The sequence below is a fragment of the Lissotriton vulgaris genome, unplaced genomic scaffold (assembly GCF_964263255.1).
Source record: "Lissotriton vulgaris unplaced genomic scaffold, aLisVul1.2 SCAFFOLD_675, whole genome shotgun sequence".
NCBI lineage: Eukaryota > Metazoa > Chordata > Amphibia > Caudata > Salamandridae > Lissotriton > Lissotriton vulgaris.
Window position 1 is genome coordinate 165534 of NW_028249837.1, and position 17722 is coordinate 183255.

Here is a 17722-nt window from a genome sequence, read left to right on the forward strand (position 1 = left end):
ACCATGGGTGAAGAGCTTGGCTGAAATTACAGGAAGCCCTTTGTGGGATATTAATGGAGTTCAGTGCAAATGACCAGAGTGGTGTTTTCATCTAGGCTTAGAGTGCTCGTCCCAGGCATGTACAGCGGCGGCTGCTATGGGGTAGCAGTGGTTAGACGTGAGGGTGGGGTTTTTAAAAAATAAGAAAACTGCACTCATCTGCCGGCCTCCGCCTCCTTCCTTCTTCTGTTGATGAAGCGCGGTCCCACTCAAGTAAGAAGCACAAAAGCTCCCAGACTTCCCTAGGTAATCAGGACACTGCTGTCACCAGCATGACAGCAGCATTGTGATTGGTCTGAGCGCCGTGGTTCGGTGCTCAGACAGGGAGTGGGAGGCTGAGCATGTTCTCCACCCAGCCTTGCAATACAGTCGGGTGGAGAACATGCTAAGTGCACATGACTGTTTGGCCGGCCCAAGGCGGCTGGTCAAACCTTCATGCGCACTTAGAAAGTGTCCACCACTTCTCCCCATGCTGGCTGACAGCCCAGCCCAGCTCCGCCCCTAAAAACAAAACTGGGTAAATACGGGAACAATACAATGATAATAACATTGTGTTATCATTTTCTTTTTCCTGTGAAAGAGACGCTCCTCCGCCTTAGCAGAGGAGCCGCTGCTGGGCATGTAATGGGAAGAGGAGAACTGAGAGAGCACATACATTTATATAAATGTATTATTTACTCTACTAAATTGTGCCCAACTTCCTGGATCTCTATGGATCAACCCATGGACGAGGATGGAGCTGTCCACAATATGCTCTAGACAGAGGGAGTCATCTTGCATGACCTATTTAGTCCCCAAGGGATGAAGACACCAAACAGGTGAGAGACACAGTTCATTGTGGCAGAAGATTTTAGGCTATCTGTGGTATGCACTGGATACAGACAATTGTGATTAAGGTCCATGTGGTTTCCCTGAAAGTAGAAGAAAGCGACCCAGATGCATAAGGAGTATTAAACAAATGTGGCAGATGATCCTGATTCCACCAAGACATGCCTAGGTGTGACCCTTAGGGAAGGGATACCAGAGATGCAGCAAGCGTAAGTAATGTTTAAAGATTACTGACAAATAGAAGTGGAATAATACACTAAAATGTACGTACTTAGAGGTAGCCCAAGTACATTTCTGCAAGGTCTACCCCGGCATGAGAAGAAGCAGACTCATGGTCACACACTTCTAGCCGGAGATCAGAATAGAAGAATTATAGAGAGTCTGTAAAAGTAATAAAAGGGTTAAAAAACGTCCACCTTAGGTTGACGCACACATGATTACAAATAAATAAAAGGTAAAAAAATAACCCACCTCAAAAATAATCTTAAAAACGAAATAAACACACAAATTGACCTACCTGCCCCGGCATATGCTGTAGTGCTATATGCACTCATATTATTCGGACCATGTGATGACTTTTGACAATTGTTTTAATTGACATTATCTATTTTATCTTACTCTATCTTGAATGTACGACCTAATTTTTTGTGCACTTACATTTTTGACTTGCGATTTCATTTCGTGCCTTCTTGTAGTCTCATAGTGGGAGTGTTTCACAGAGTAGGACAGCCTAGTCCTGCCAGGAACAGAACATGTAGGATGTGCGTTTGAAAGCATGAGAGAGCGAAATGTGTGAAATGTACTCCTCAGTATAGTGCTGTAGGCAATGGTGCGCAAATGTGCATTAGGTTGTACATTGTGAAATCAAGTTTTACCTATGGGCTTTAACATGCCCTAACTCCATCTTTAATTGTGACTGTGTAGCTTGAGTTCTGCGCACACAAGCAGTCCCCCATGTTACTCACGGTTATTTAAGTTATTCGCGTTCAAGATTGTTTACCTCTTTGGGGGTGTTTTTTGTACTTGTGAGATGTTTTCTACTTTCTCGGGCTTCACGAAGATAAGGGGGTGCGAGTGCAAGGAGAATGCATGAGGGATCCTCTGCCTTGGGGTGCTTGCAGGAGCCTGGCCAGCACCAGTAGGTTTCCATGACGCAGAGGGTGTCTTTCTCGCAACTACTCCTGCATTTAGAATATTATTAAAACTAGGATTCCCCCTGAGAGGTGGATGCATCTGCTCAGTTCTGCATTTCCCGGCTTGAGGAGTCACTTAGGGACTGTAATTTGGTTTCTCAGTCTTGCATGGGCTAAGATGAAGATATTGCAGCCAGTGAGGGATTTTCTCCGATCATTGGTATTGAGATATGTGTTTTTGGTCTGTGTGCACATTCTGTGTATACATGCTCTTTATATTTAAGTCTTCCATTTGACAGGGTTTATTTCGTGTATTTGATTGCTTGCGTTTAACAGTGCTTATTTCTTGTATCGGACGTCCATTATTATTGGACTTGTGCGTGTACATTTAGCTTGTGTTCTTTTTCCTTGCATTTTACTTGAGAATGTTCCATTATTATTAGCTTAGGATTTGCTCCCCTGTATTTCACTTGTGACTGTTTCATTATTATCTGACTTGTAAGTGTTTATTATCAGTGTGTGTTTTACAATATTAATCTGCTAGTGTTTTATCCCATGCATTATTTGATTATTTTGTGAGTGTTTTATTAATATTCGCTTACTCCTACATATACATATGTATATTTACATTTGCAGGTTGTTTTCATGTGACATCTGGGAAAGGCTTTATGTTAGAGAGTGTTGCACTACTAAAACCCCATGCTTTATTCTGAAAACTGTCTCTCGCTGTGCCTCGTTTGGTGAGGGCACAGCCCCTTCCCAGGTGTTTTCTTGCCTTACCGAATGCCTCTGCTGGGGAGTGCTGAATTTCTTTTATTTGGGAGTGTAAATCAAACACATACTGTGGTGGTCGGAAGCAGAATGTGAATGACATTGAACAGACCAGTGGACGAAGAGAGGCAACCAAATGTATATTTGTGTCTTATGTACATTTGTTGTGAAAAAAACTAAAGTTAAAGTGAAGTTAAAGCTAGCTTTGGTTATGAGACCTTAGAATGTCACTGAAAAAACACAGTTGAAGGCCAATTAAAGAAGACACGTATGGAAGACAAAAGCTGATGAGAGATTACGTCTTACAATGTTTTTTTTAAGTTCAAATCATTTTTATTGAAAACATACAAGGGAAGACAATACAAAAACCAAAAGAGTATATAGTGCTGACAATCAAGGCATATTCACGTCCTGAGAAACAGTATATGAAAGTAACAATACACATCATTTTGGAACATTAAGAATTGGGAATAAGCCCATCTTGTACTAAATATAGAATGATAACAACAGTGTCAGCTAATACCACAAATTATAGAACAAGAAGGGAGAAAGAATAAGAACAATCTATACTACTATTATAAAGAGAGAACTGTGTCCTTTGAGCCAGGTAAACTCGAAAAGTGCACCACTAATCACAACACCCAATACAGCGTTGGAAAGGGGAGGTCCAGGAGATGGACATAGGCTATAGAAAACCACACCATATACATTAGGGGGGACGTTAGGGGAAAAGTAGTCCGTATGGGCGTATGGATACAGTGATTGCGTGCGGCGTTCGGCATCGTCACAACGCTTGCGAGAGGCGCAATGGCGTGTAGGCGTGACGTCACGTCAACGCGACGTTTGCTGTCCCGACCGGAGTGCAGGAAGGAGCAAGGCAACCAACACGACATGCGGGGAGGAGAGGTGGCGCAGGACTGACACACAACATTGGAGCGGCGATGCTGGTGGGAGCGCAGGAAGGAGCAAGGGACACACACCCGACATGCAGGGAGGAGCAGCGGCGCGGGAGCTGGTATGTACCCATTGCTGCTCCCGCTGCTGGCCGCTCTGCTGCACGTCTCCTGCAGCGGTGCTGCCCCCAGCCCCCTTCTGCCCCGGACAACGTCGGGTCGGGCTGCTAGTAAATAAATAAAAGATGATCACAAATAATCTAGCCGTTTGATAGTTATTGTGCCAGTGACAGCTGAACAAATCTATGTCAAAGGTAACTCTGTAAGTGCCCGAATCTGAAGCATTATATGCTCACTGTTAATCGAAAGTTCATGGAGGGTCGTAGCAAAGTTCTAAGGAGTCTAGAGAGCCCCATAGTTTGCTGTGCGATTTACGCCATGGTGAAGTGTGGAGTGCCTCGTTGTCCGCTCCTCTTAGTGAAAACAACCACTCTTGCCACAGTTTAAAGGATACTTCATTGGAACTCTTCCACTTACTTAGAATAACTTTGCACCCTAGTGTGAGCATGAGATCCATTAAATGCCGATCCTCGACATTCCCAAGATGAGGATCTATAGCCCCTAGTAAAACATAAGCGAATTCTTTAGGTGGGCGATAGTGAAAGGTCCTTTGAATGTAGTTATAAATCTTATCCCAGTAAGATTGTAATAACGGGCAATAAGAAAAGCATGTGCGCCAAGTCACCAACCTGAAGCCTGCAAATCCAGCAAGTGGGGCTATCAAGAAGTTTAAGTTTAAAGAGTTTCTCCGGAGTCCAATACGTTCTGTTTATTATCATTATTTTTCTTTGAGAAAGTATAGGCGAAACTTTACTAAGGAAAGGGGTCAGATTTACCTTTTACCAGTCAAATGGTATGTTGGAGGAGTTTTCTTCTATTTCCCAGGATGTTTCACATTTCCTGTGTGCTTACAATGTTTTAATGCATATTACAAAGAATTAGGTATCAGGTTCTAGATGCACATTGCAATTGATATATTTCTACAAGCCTGTGACAAAAAGAAACTGCATTTAGTTGTGGTCTAACTAGTTGCCATTATTTCAAAATATCAATTTACCATGATCACTTACAGGTTCTTTTCTTTTTGGGTAGCAGGGGATGTAACACCTCTACTGGTAGGATATCATGGCCTGATTCTACCATCACCTCCATCTTTCCAACTTAGGTTTAGGACAATGTGCTTACATTGAAGAATGGACATCAAAAGCATGATTTAAGCTTATCTGTGGGTTTCTCTGAGTTGCTCTTAAGCTGCAGCATAATTAGGGTTGTATCTTCAGAATAGGTGATTAAAAAAAAAAAAAAAAAAAAAAAAAAAAAGAGTAGGAGCATTGTCAAAAAGCATTCATAGGAATGAAACAAGTCATATCATAGAAAAACCTTAAGGAACTCGAAATCAATAGAACTGCCTTGTGTGACAGGGGGCAACTTGTGCTCCAACATTAGAAGGCCATTAAAGAGTTGCATGCCATAATTCACACTGATAGCAGGGATAGAGCAATATTTGATGGTCTACTGTGTTAAACTACTGACCTTCAGCACACATGAAGATCCAAGATATTTAAGCAAGACATTAGCATAATCTGCACCTTTTGAGCTTTTATTCTACATCATAAAAGCAAACTGTTGAGGGAGCAGCGACACCTCCTATAGAACTAAATGTGACACTAACAGTTTGATGTCAGCAGAAAGGAGTAGCAAGAAAATAAAAATACCCCCACTTGAAACAGGTCTCTAATCACACTGAGCGTGTGAAGCAAGCAAATGGGGCACTCCTTAGAAGAGTTGCTTTCTCCCCCTTCCATTTATCCATTCATTTATCCTTCCATGTATTCAACCTTTTATCTGTCCATTTCTTCACCTTTCCAACTAGACCCCAATTGCCCAATCCATCCATTCATCCATCTTTATACTCATCCATCCATCAAGTTTTTTCAAGTTTATTTATTTATTGTTTCAGCTGACAGCCTTACAATATTTTAAGCACATGCAATATAAAAACAACTCAATGAAAACATGTGCACAGCAATCTAACATTATATTCATCTGAAACATTAAAATAAAAGTACAATGAGGTGCTAAAAATACGCTTTTCCATCAAAGGCATACAACCTAAGGAAAATAAAAAAGCATGTTTAAATTCTTCGGATACAGTAAAGGGGGAGTGCAGTGAAAAGGTGCACCTTACCATCGGAGGCAACATCTTAAATGAATGAAAGAAAAACATATGCATCACTATCAATTAAAAAAAAAGAATAAGAACATTTGGGAATTATCTTTTCAGATGTAAACAATCTGCAAGCCCACCTAGGGAGTTAAAGTGCAGTGCATAAAAATAGTGCCAAATTTCACAATTTGTGCATAAGATAGCAGTGTGTTCCCTTATGGAAACAACCAGATTTGTGGAACCTACCTACAAAATCCTTGAGTGGGGGCAACTCTTTCAGGCAAGGCCTCTTAACGCATAAATATGATGCTACAGAGGTGACCACATACATATAATCTGGTTTAATATATAACGTCATTGCTGGTTTAACACATCTGACCCCATAATATTTAAAAAGGGGGAGGAGCCACCACCGCCGGTCAGCTACATATTTTGTACAGAACAGAATAAAATGGGTTAGATTGTTCAGACCACCGAAGCTACAATCACAGAGTTCGCATCTACCATAGAGTATATGTATACGTATAAGAAAATCCCTGGTTGGAAGGATACCTTTTTAAGTACAATGTTTGCTTCAATTCTTCGAAAGTTTCTATATATGTTTCACAATATCCCCAATCCGCTCCCTGACAGTTTTTTCAAGACCCTAAAATCACATGTAATCAGGCTCGCTTGGGGTGGCAAAAGACCTAGGATTCGATGGGAAACCATGACATTACCATATGCAAGGGGAGGACTGGGGGCCCCGGATTTCAGAATGTATTACCTAGTGGCACAGTGTAGTTTTGCCTATTCATGGTACCATCCAGATACGCTTATTCCCTACAGTAAGCCTGAATCGGACCTGGTGCTCCCAACTCCGCTTAATGCCATTCTACTCCAGGGGTTTCCGCGTGACCCTAGAGACATTCAGATAGTGTCCACCTCCAGCTTGGCGTGGCACAAACTATCATGTGTGACTGGGAATGGGGCCCTGTATACCTCTCAAATTCCCAGAGCATATAATCCATGGCTCCCTATCACAGAAGAGAGATTAGTAGTGCAGGTTCTTAAATCCCATTCTGTGGTAAAGTTTGGTGACCTGTTCCCGGATGGGCATGTATTTGATGGTGCTGGCATGGAGCGGGGAGCCAAGTTGACCTTTATGGATCAGTTTATTTTCAGCAAGGTGCCCAGGTCGCTGCATGCTAAAATAACGGAATACCCGCTTGAATCCTTCGAACTCCTATCCCTGTTAATATCAAACTCCGACAGGATTCGACTGATTTCCACATTATACAAGACCACCATGACTTTGATCCCGAGCCATGATACTACGGTTCGAACGGCTGGAGAGCGTGATCTGGGACATCCTATCCTGGACAATCAGTGGGCTTTTCGCTGTATGCAGATCAGGGAAATCTCACTTAACAGCAAGCATAAGTGAATACATTTTAAATATCTACTGAGAGCGTATACGACTCCGGACAAATTGCACACTATTGACCCGTCCCAGCCTCACAATTGCCGAAAGTGTGGCAGCCCTTATGCAGACTTTCCCCACTTGACATGGACTTGCCCCAAGATAGTGGAGTTCTGGGTGGCGGTCTTCGACATATTATCCCGGATGACTCTGTTGACAGTGGTCCCTTCCCCAGAGGGTGCACTCCTGGGATATGTATATAATATGCCCAAATAATTGCGCATGTTTATTGCCATAGCGCTTCTTCTGGCTAAGCGCAAGAAAACTCTTAGATGGGGGAGCAGACAGCTTCCTACAACAGGTGCATTGCTTGCTTGTCTCACATACTGCAACATCAACTGCAAACTGTATGCCACGTTGCTCCCACCCAACTCCCGACCGAAAGATATCTGGGACCCACTTAGGTTATTCTTACAAAACTTGGAACCTGATGCCCCTAGTCATACTCCTAACGGCATAGTCCCAAATGGTGTGGGTTGAAGGGCGGGCTGATGGACCATATTGTTTATATGTTTTCAGGTATGTTCTGAAGAAGGTGCATCCGAACCATGTGATGATGTGTAACAAGAAGACTAAGTATGTATTGGTCAGAAACGGTATACATTTTTGTGTTGATTCATCATGTTTTAGCGTATAGCACGGCACAATAATACCCAACGTTTATACTGTCAACATGATTGTGTGGGAACAACTGTGGATAGTCATTGCTTTCTGTATGTCAAAATGATAAATATAGTTTAAAACATTTTTTTTCCTTCAATTCAGGGTACAGCATATCTAGATATTCTGGGCACATGAGGCTATAGATGTTATTGAAATAATTGCTTGTAAAAGATCCCAGCTACAACGCCCAGCATTTTTTTATCTGTGTGTCTTCATGATACCGTTCTTTAATCAAATCCGCAGTATCCTGTCTAATTCTACCAGGAGCTTCCCAGAAAGACACCAGCTGTAGCTCCCTTAAATGTTTTTGTGCATGTGATGACCATGTATGGCCACGGCAATAGAAGCTAGTTGTGACTTCTTCTAGGGTTTTCTAGTGCACTGCGGCCTAAGGGTTTCTAACCAGTCTAACCCAGTAAAGAATTGGCCGGATGGCAATGAGATGTGATATAGGGGTGATATTATGCTACGCATACAGTACTGCTAAAGGGGTACCTTGCCCAAGTCCCCGCAAAGTTCAGTGGAAATTGTTTCCAGCTAATTGGAGTGGGTGGGCATTCCCAAACCCCCATAGTTCTGCACCATACAGTGCAGCCACCACTGCCCTTTGCTTATATATTTGCAAAATAGCACTAATACTTCTGGCACCAGTCTTATGTCTAAACTTTAAAACTGCTCCAGCCAATTGTCGCAAAACTAGCATAGCCTTCAGTATTTGACTGCCCCATTGAATCGGATTCCCAAATAGTCAAACTCTTTGACAGTATCCAGCGGTATACCTATAACAGATGGTGTTCGCTTAAAACGGGGGGAGGGCCTCTTTACCATAAACGTTGTTTTTCTTGTCGCAGTACTCCACAAAATGTGTTAGTAGCCTATGTTTGTGCCATCAGGACTGCGTCATCCGCATATAATAATATTAGCACCCGCTTCCCGGCTAAAGTACCCTTGCCAGACAACATTTTCAACTGCGAAGGGTAGAGTACACTCCCCGCCCGGCCCATACCATACTTTGGCTGTGTTATTAGTATGTAGGACATGTATAGCCATTACTAGCGAGGGGTCAACTCCCAGGTCTAGTAGGGATCTCCACACCCTCTCTCTGTCGACTAAATAAAAATCTGCTTTCAAGTCCACAAATATTAGGTACAGTGATAACTTCCTCACCACTGTAAACTTATAGGAGATCATATATAACCAGGTAGCATGGTCAATAGTCCCAATTTAAGGCCTAAATCCATCTTGCACTTCAGTTATATTTTGGGTATCGACTCCCCCATGGAGGCGGTTAAGCAGGACTTTCCCCAAACAATTTCCGGCACCATCCAGAAGGAGGTTTGGAGGATAATTGGATGAGCTGAATCGATCGCCTTTCTTATGGGTTGTCACAATAATAGCTGAATGCCATGAAGAGGATACAGCATTACCAGCAAATGCCCAATTAAACACTTTAGTAAAAATGCTGGCCCACAAATACGACTCTTCATGATATATGTCAATAGGCACCATATTGGGGCCTGGAGGTTAATGTTTCTTTGCAATATCAGAAAAAGGAACTCCTGTAAGGGGTTCTGAGACCTAGTTTATGTGTATGGTAACATACAGTATGCGGTCGGGAGAGGATCGAATAGGTAATACCGAGCGGGTTTACCAAGAGGAACAATGTTTCCACGAGGTGATCCTGCCCTCGCCTGAGACCATGAAGTGCAAATTAGCACCCCTACATATGCAACAATAAGATACTAAAATCGTATGTATGCAACACGCATGTTTATTAATTAGGTGCGTGAAGACTATATATTGAGACACATTTATTTATTTAATTAAATAAAGGAGTGGAATATACAGGGCTGGACCCTGTATGGTCCTGATGAAAAGCTTGGGGGAGCTTGAAACAGGTCGACCACTGAACACTGATCTAGCCCTAATTTAAGGCCAGATAACAGTGTCACCCCTTTTTAATATACCAAACTAGGAGCAGAATAAATTGTTGAGGCCCACTAGCGCGGTATTTTTAAATCACACACCCACTCCACCATCACCACACCTTGCACCACACATAGCCCGTCACTACAACAGTGCTCCTGCGTAGTCCGCCTAGTCGCAGCACGCCCCTTTTCGTAGAGAATTGGGAAGCCCCAATGATGAAGCATGTCACCGTGGGGAAACCCCGGTGAGTGAGGGGACTATAGAAAGAAATTTTTCTTTCCCATTTTTTGGCAAACACTGTTAAAATTAGCAGTTACCATACACATAAACTAGGTCTCAGAACCCCTTACAGGAGTTCCTTTTTCTGATATTGACTGGAGGACGACCTAGGTTTATTTATCCTCCTTCTCCCCCCTTCTCTCTAATGTTTCTTTGCATCAGTCAGGGATCGCACCACCTCTGGTACTACGATATCAATTACACAGGGTCCATAGCAGATGTTCTCTCAGGCTAACAGGGGGGCTGTATAATTTACTTAAGTAGCTAATCCAAACAGATGGCCTGATATAAGTTTCTATAATGTTCACTGACCCTCTCTCAACCCACGATACCAATTCCCAGAACATATTGTATATTTTTTTCATGTGCAGCCACCTTCACTTCATCCCAGAGTCAATTGGTGCAGCAGTTTCTTGAGCTTATAATCAGCCCTACACTCTCTAAATAACAATTCGCTTTGAGGGCTATGGTGTCGTAGTACTAGGGCAGATGAAATAACTCCCTTCATTCTGTGACATTCATCATCTTAGTAACCAGTGTACTCCTTTTCTCACCATCCAACAAGGTGGCCCAATAGACTTAGACCACAAGACCTACAGCTCCTTTGCCATCTCCTTGTAGGCAGCTAGTATTGCACCTTTGTCACCGCAAGGGTGGTTCAAAATTACAGAACCATGCTTAATCAATATACTCTCTAGCAATGGTAGTTTTCGTGAACATTTCTCCCTGCTCCATCTTATTCTCTTACTACTATTAGATGCCATAATCATAACTCCTTTCCACTGGGCTATTTTGGCAGCTTCCTGCCTTAGGCATAATTTCAAGCAAAGTATCACAGGGTCATGATCACTCTCCACTCTCCTGACAAATGTCATATCTCATATACATTCCCAGCCCCTCTATATTAATTAGGCTATAATAACTTATTGATGCACTTCTCCCATTATTAAAAGTTGCTCTAGCAGTGCCTCTCTGAGGGGGTACAACCATTAATAAAGCGCAGATGGTTTTTTATCATAAGCTCAGTAAATGCACCTCCCTTCTTGGTGGATTTAAAATTGCTCAAATCTGACTCAGGAATTCCCAAACTAAGATGGTCCAATATGACTTCATTGTTGATGACAGCATCCGATGATTGTGTGTTAAAATCTCCTCAAATCAATAACATATATGTGGAGTCTTCGCAATGGAAGTGGAACGTAAGGCTTGTTGACAAAACGGAATGTTACTCTTTGAAGTAAAAAGTAGTTGTGGCTGTGAAGCTGGAGGAGAGGGTTGGAGGTACCTGTCATTGCATCTTACCAAGAAAGTTATCTATCTTCACTTACCGCATTGGAGTGGATCTTTACAATATACTTCGCCCCTTTACCCTCCCCAAATAACTTGCAAGTACCCTCATCCTAATTAATACCATTGATGAAAGTTACAAAATTCCTCTAGATCACCTGTACCTCTGGGGACCACCCCGTGGAATATAAATATTTACAATATCAATCACCCCGCCTTCTGGGCCCATAAACCGAATTCTCACATGTTGAACATTAGATGACAGTTTAGCTGCCCCAAGTTTCTCTACCCTACATTCTAGCTTACACGACACCCAGACAGTGAGCCCACCCGAGGGCCGGCCCCTCCAGGGGCGGGTGGCCTGGCTTCTGCTATCTAACAACCCATTAACGCTAATACCCTCAAGGACCCAAGTTTCTTAGAAGCAGCACTTGTCATTTTGCGCAACAAACTTCAACCAATCCTTATCCTCTGTTTTACTACTCAGACCTGCTATGATCCATGATAATATGTACACAATGTCATTATTGAACTTGTTCGTAATCCTGGCACTGGATTGCCCAGTAGGACGCAAAGTAGCAGACTCGGGTGACGGCTCTTCTGTACTCAATCAGAGTTGCATCTAGCATGATTTCCAGACGTAGTTGCCAGCACAGCTGCTATCCATGTCGAATCATTATGGTCAGCCTCAATTTCTTTGTTCCCAGGATTTAAGAGCCTATTTGCCCTGGAATTGTTACAGGCAGATAGTTTGTGATTAGGTGGGCACTCTGCGTTAAAGAGCGGAATTTGTGGCCAATATTGCCCTGATGATGAGATGGCTTTCCGGACTAAGCTTGGGCAGTGCAGAGCATCCACCCCTATGATGCGGAAATCATCTATATGGCTGAAAAACTATCTAGCAATACTGGGGAGTGCAAATTTGAACCTGGAAGATTAGGCAATTATCCCACTCAGACCTGGCCCGGGTAACCGATGAATCAATATCACTGTCCTCATATCGCTTGACAGAACCACTCTTAGTTCTGAGATAGCATAGAAGAGGGCTAATAATCTTGCTCTGTTTAGGGATATTGTTGAGCTAATATCCAGAAAGATGTCAATAAATTCTAGGTAACATTCATTATTTTCTCTAATGTCTTTAGCTGCAGAGGAATTATTTTTTCCCTCAGTTGGACCTCCCTCGTTTTCTCCTAGCCTTGTGTAAATTGGGGTCAGGGGATTAAGGCTGGATACTGACCTTACATCCCCTGTGTAACCAACTCACGAAATCCCCGGTGAACGACAACCAAACTTTGCCTTGGGGCACTGGGGTTCCAGGGCTTGTTGCCCTACCCTCTGGGCCACCAGCTCCTTTTGGGGACCTGGGACCAACATCTCCATTTAGTTGCATTTCCTTTTTAGATGGGGCAGGGTGCTTTTTTGCTTGTAACATAACGAGTAGTCATTGTCCATCAGCATTCTGTGAAGGCTTGTCTACTTCCACAGCAGTAATGTTAATTGCATTGTTTGCTTCTCCAAGGGGACATGTAGAAACGGGTTCTTGAGTAGTCACACTCTCCGTTGTTTGTGAACTAACCAGGCTCTCGCTTAGGGCCTAGACTATCTTACGCCCCTTGGTTTTAGAGAAGAGCCACTTTAACTAATAGACAATGAAAGCAAGATCAGTCCTTTACTTTCTTTTGGGTTTACCTTTTTTTATCCCCCCTCATTGCAGGTTTCACAGTGGGACTCGAGTTTGTATCATTCAAAATGTGTGGGCCATGGCTCTCTGGGGTGCGTGACACTTGATCGGAACTTCCCACTACAGTTCCTCCTGGCACAGTACTGCTATCTTCTACAACAGGAGTAGATGTATGTTCTCTCATTTGGCTCCTCAGGGCATTAGCAAGACTGTCAGGGGTAGTACTGATTTTTGGTTCCTCTGTTGATTTAAATATCGGAGGGGCATGCTGCTTGGTAATATCTTCACACGCTGGGCTACTAATAGCCATACTTCCAGATTGAATTGTGGAGATTGCTTTTTGATCAATCAGATTTCCAATCACACTTGGGAAATCCGTCTGTGATGCTTTGTCATTGATATTAGCCTGTTTTGGGGTGCTCAAATATCCTGTCACTTGAAAATTCCATCTACAAGGCTACATCGGGTTTCCTAAAAGCAGGCATGAGGGCACGAAGAATCAAAGTTAATAATGATCCTATTTTGTCAGACGCCCCTAGGGTCTTTTCTAGGAACTAAAGAATTGAAGATAAAGCCCTATTAAGGGCATTCATTGCTTCGGAGATTATAAAGCATTGTGCATACAACAGGTTGATCAAGGTGCTTACAGGAGACTGGTTTACAGGGATGCTCTGGAAGATTGAATCGTCGAAATGGGAGCCCTCTGTGGAGGCTCTACTGCTCTCTTCTGGGGGAACTCCCATCTCTGCATGCACCTTAACAGTATCGTCTAGAATAATAATTGGGTTATCAAAGTTTCTGGTGGCCCCAGTGCGCACCTTCTCCCCCTGCAATATGTTCATGTATCCATACGTCTTCTAACTATCCAGGCACTCACTCTTCTCCATCTGTCCATTCTTCCATGCATTCACACTTTCGCCAGTCAATCCTTTCTTCCATCCAGAAATCTGTTCACACTTCCATCCAGTCATTCTCTTACCCTTTCATACTACCTTTCACCTTTCTTTGATCTTTCCTTTCACATTTCCTTCCTTCTTGTAACCCTTCCTTTCTCCTGAGTTTATATAGCCCTTTCTATCTACCCATCTTTTTATCGCATCATTAAGTTTTCTTTCGTATCTTTCTCGCTCATTCTCATTATTTTACTGTGTGTTGCTCTCACTGCCTTTCTACCCATTTGCTTTTTTTCTTTATGAGTTTCTTTCCATGTGCATGTCAGCTGAAAGGCCACAGTCCAGTCATTGAATTTCCTAGCAGCGTAATTGATTGGCATTTTGTCTGCAGACATAAGAGGGCAATAATAACTCTTTAGTGTTCATAGGGACCCAGTTCACAAACTTAACAGATCCAGGGGCAGTCCCCGCTTAAGTTGCTAGGAGCACTAGGAAAGGTGTCTTCAATACAAGCCTGAACAGTCGAATTCCTACATTAAAGATGTATTAAATCTACTCTATGAAGGATGAATCAAAGTCTGTAGCTATCGCACTACAGAACACACATTTACAGAGGAGCTAAATAACAGATCTCGGCTAATCAGAAGATACATCTTTGTTGTGAAGCACTGAGAATCAGATGTCCGCAATGGCCTAGAATTCGGTGAGCTGAACTGCTTTAACAAATGAATCTGATTAATTAGTCAAAGTATGTTCCCTTCCCTATCTCTCACTAACACAATCTACTGCTAAGCGACGGGCGCTCATACACCTGTTCATAATATACTCTTCATAAGATTCTTTTGCACTAAAAGTCACAATTCCGAAGCAGTCACAATTAAAGGTCGCAAACTATTGTGTTTCATTTGTCGATACATTATTAAATTACTATCATCACTTACATCATTTTCTATTCTAAATGTGAAAACATATTGAAATATAAATCACTCGTGCTATATACTTTTTAGACAAAGGCGTGCTTACAATATCATCAAAATGTCTGAGTATTAAACATAATAAAATGAAACGTACTGCCAAAGACCATAAAGGGCGAATAATCTATTTCAGTCACATGTGGAGACAAACTTATGAACGGCAGCAACATTGATACCCGTCGGTTGCACGGATGCCATGCAGAAGTAAACTGCTCCATGGGTTTCCTCTGAGTTTACCAGTTTGAAAATGGGGCTAGGTAGCAGACATGTGGCCACAGTGCGACTCAATCCAGTGGCCCAAAATAAACGAGTCTTATTAAATGTTGCTAAACATACCAAAACATGTTGCTAAACATGCATTAGGGAACATCGGTCTCAATCTGGACTAGAAACATTCCAGTAGAAACCTGCTGCCCGGCCAGCTTCGGACTTGCTGTCAGTCGATCGAGGTACGACTATCCTTCACTTAATCCTCCCTCTGTCAGCCCTGCTTTAACTACTCCACACAAACCCACCCTCTTGCCTTTTAGAATCTTGGGCGGCAGCGGAGTGTCTGTACTGTCCGAGATGGCCCGTCACAAGTTTTATTGTCAAGTTTTGCAACTGACTCGACTTAGATAAACCGCTGTAGGACGGCCCAAGGGCACGTGCGTGCTCCACAGCCAATTAGAACTTCAGAATTTGTGGAGCGCACGTGGATTGGCTGAGATACCGAGAGAACGCCAATCCTAGCTTTTGTTACAATAAACTAGTCCTTCGTCTACATATTGCTTTTAGAACCTGTTCAGTCGTAGGATTGGCTGTCTTGCAAACCGGAAGTACAAAAATTACTGACATATGTCACAACGGGGCTTAGGGTGGATTTTCGATCCCGGACTTAGACGGTCACCTTATCTGAGACCTGCATCGAAGCGGAGTCACATATGAGGTTGTTACAATTCTGAAAACTTTTTTTGCTGAATTTAGATGGTTGTGCTTTGACAGTACTACTGGGATGTGACGGAGATTGCACGAAATGGCAGAGAGCGGTGGTGTATCGGCTGCTTTTACTTTGAGAATGACTGGAAGTGCTGACCGCGGTGGCGATGGGCTGATCTGCTCGTGATTGTTGGCATGTCTGTTTGGATTGGAAGAGATGGACATTGCAGTCGTTGGTGTCCAGCATTTCTTGATTCCATTATGCTAAAAGCGACCATTTTCCCACTTGAGCATACATACCAACATTTCAGATCCGGAAAGTAGGATATTTAAAAAATAATGGGGAATGCATTTCCCCCACTGACTTGCATTGGAGCAGGGGCAATTTCAGGCGAAAGACAGCTAAAATAAAGTCATTTTTGGTTTAAAAATCGAGAGCTTCTGCACCCGAACGCTTCACAGGTCTTTAAAAGACCATTTGAATGCTAATTAGGCCTTGCTGTTGTTTCACCCCTTGTTGGAGGCCCTGCAGCTCCACTCTGCCTACTGATTAAAGGTTCAGCCCCCCCCCCCCCCGAAATTTTGCTCTAGTTGCGCCTCTGGCATTGATGTAGGAAATGACGGTCAATTAGGGCAATGCTAGTGGTGGAGATCCTAGAAAATACTATTTGATTTTTGTTCTCGTGTGCATATTTTGGTTAACCGAATTAGGGATTTTAATGAGGGATCGGACTCATAACCAATGACTAATGAAGATGTGCTTGAAACAACTAAGTTCTATTGACTAGAAGTTTGAGTAATAACATAGTGTGGTTTAATTGTATCGATTAGACGTATGAGCAATAATATAGTATGGTTATGCAACATTTTTGTGCAAGGCAATTGCCCAGGGCTTTAAGTGGGATGAAAAAAATTGTGGGGTCTCTCAAAGTGGCGTGGCCAATGTAAATAAGGGCGTGACTAAAATCACGTAAGCTAAAAGTCTGTGCTGAGCACAGTGTGCTGCCCAACTTGTAATTCGCTGTTTCTGTCATTGCATCCAGATATATGATACAAGTGACATCATACCTACAACAAGTCAGGACTATTGGCTTTGTCAATGGTTGTTAGTTGCATACGATAAATAAGCCGCGACTATGGTATGTTGTGTGTATATAATATAGAAAAAGCTTCCACTGAAAGCCCTGGTGACACCACAACAATGTTGGTGCTCATGGGGTTCAAAAATAGAAAGGAAACCCCCCTTCCCCTACAAAGCTCACCTTGCATGACGTCATGCCGTAACTTTGAGACGTGAGCAGTGTGAGCACGCGCACCTTGATGTGCCTGTTGTCACTGCAGTCCTTGAAAAAACAGCCCTCCTGTGGCAGAGAGTGAATTGACATAAATGCTGATTTTCTTTAAAAAACGTGTTCTAAATTTAACTTTTCACTGTGTATCATTGTGAAGGATTTCCTCTGGAAGTTCCAATTTAGGCCTGTTGAAAAACATAATTCTATGAGCTTTTGTTAGAGAAATGTTTCATATTGTATTGAACATCTCTGGACTGTAGTTGTTTTGGAGGTACAGTGAAGATTTCTAAGAGTTTTAATTATTGAGAGTTTGATTTGCCATTGCTACCTACCTACCCATGACCATGCCGTGCACATGCAGAATTTGCAGATTTTCTAATTGTATAATCATAAAGTGTGTATAAAATACCTACGTTTTTAAGATGCTAGAACATCTTGTCATTTTCCCCC

General features: G+C 42.6%; 1 protein-coding gene across 1 annotated transcript in view; it reads left to right on the forward strand.

The window, feature by feature from the left end:
- The first annotated feature begins 15848 nt into the window (after positions 1-15848).
- LOC147663475 (palmitoyltransferase ZDHHC6-like) overlaps positions 15849-17722 on the forward strand; it is a 142195-nt gene continuing 140321 nt past the window's right edge. Inside the window, exon 1 of the mRNA XM_086950421.1 lies at positions 15849-15990. The gene's annotated coding sequence lies outside the window, so the exon portion shown is untranslated. The remainder of the gene's footprint in view (positions 15991-17722) is intronic.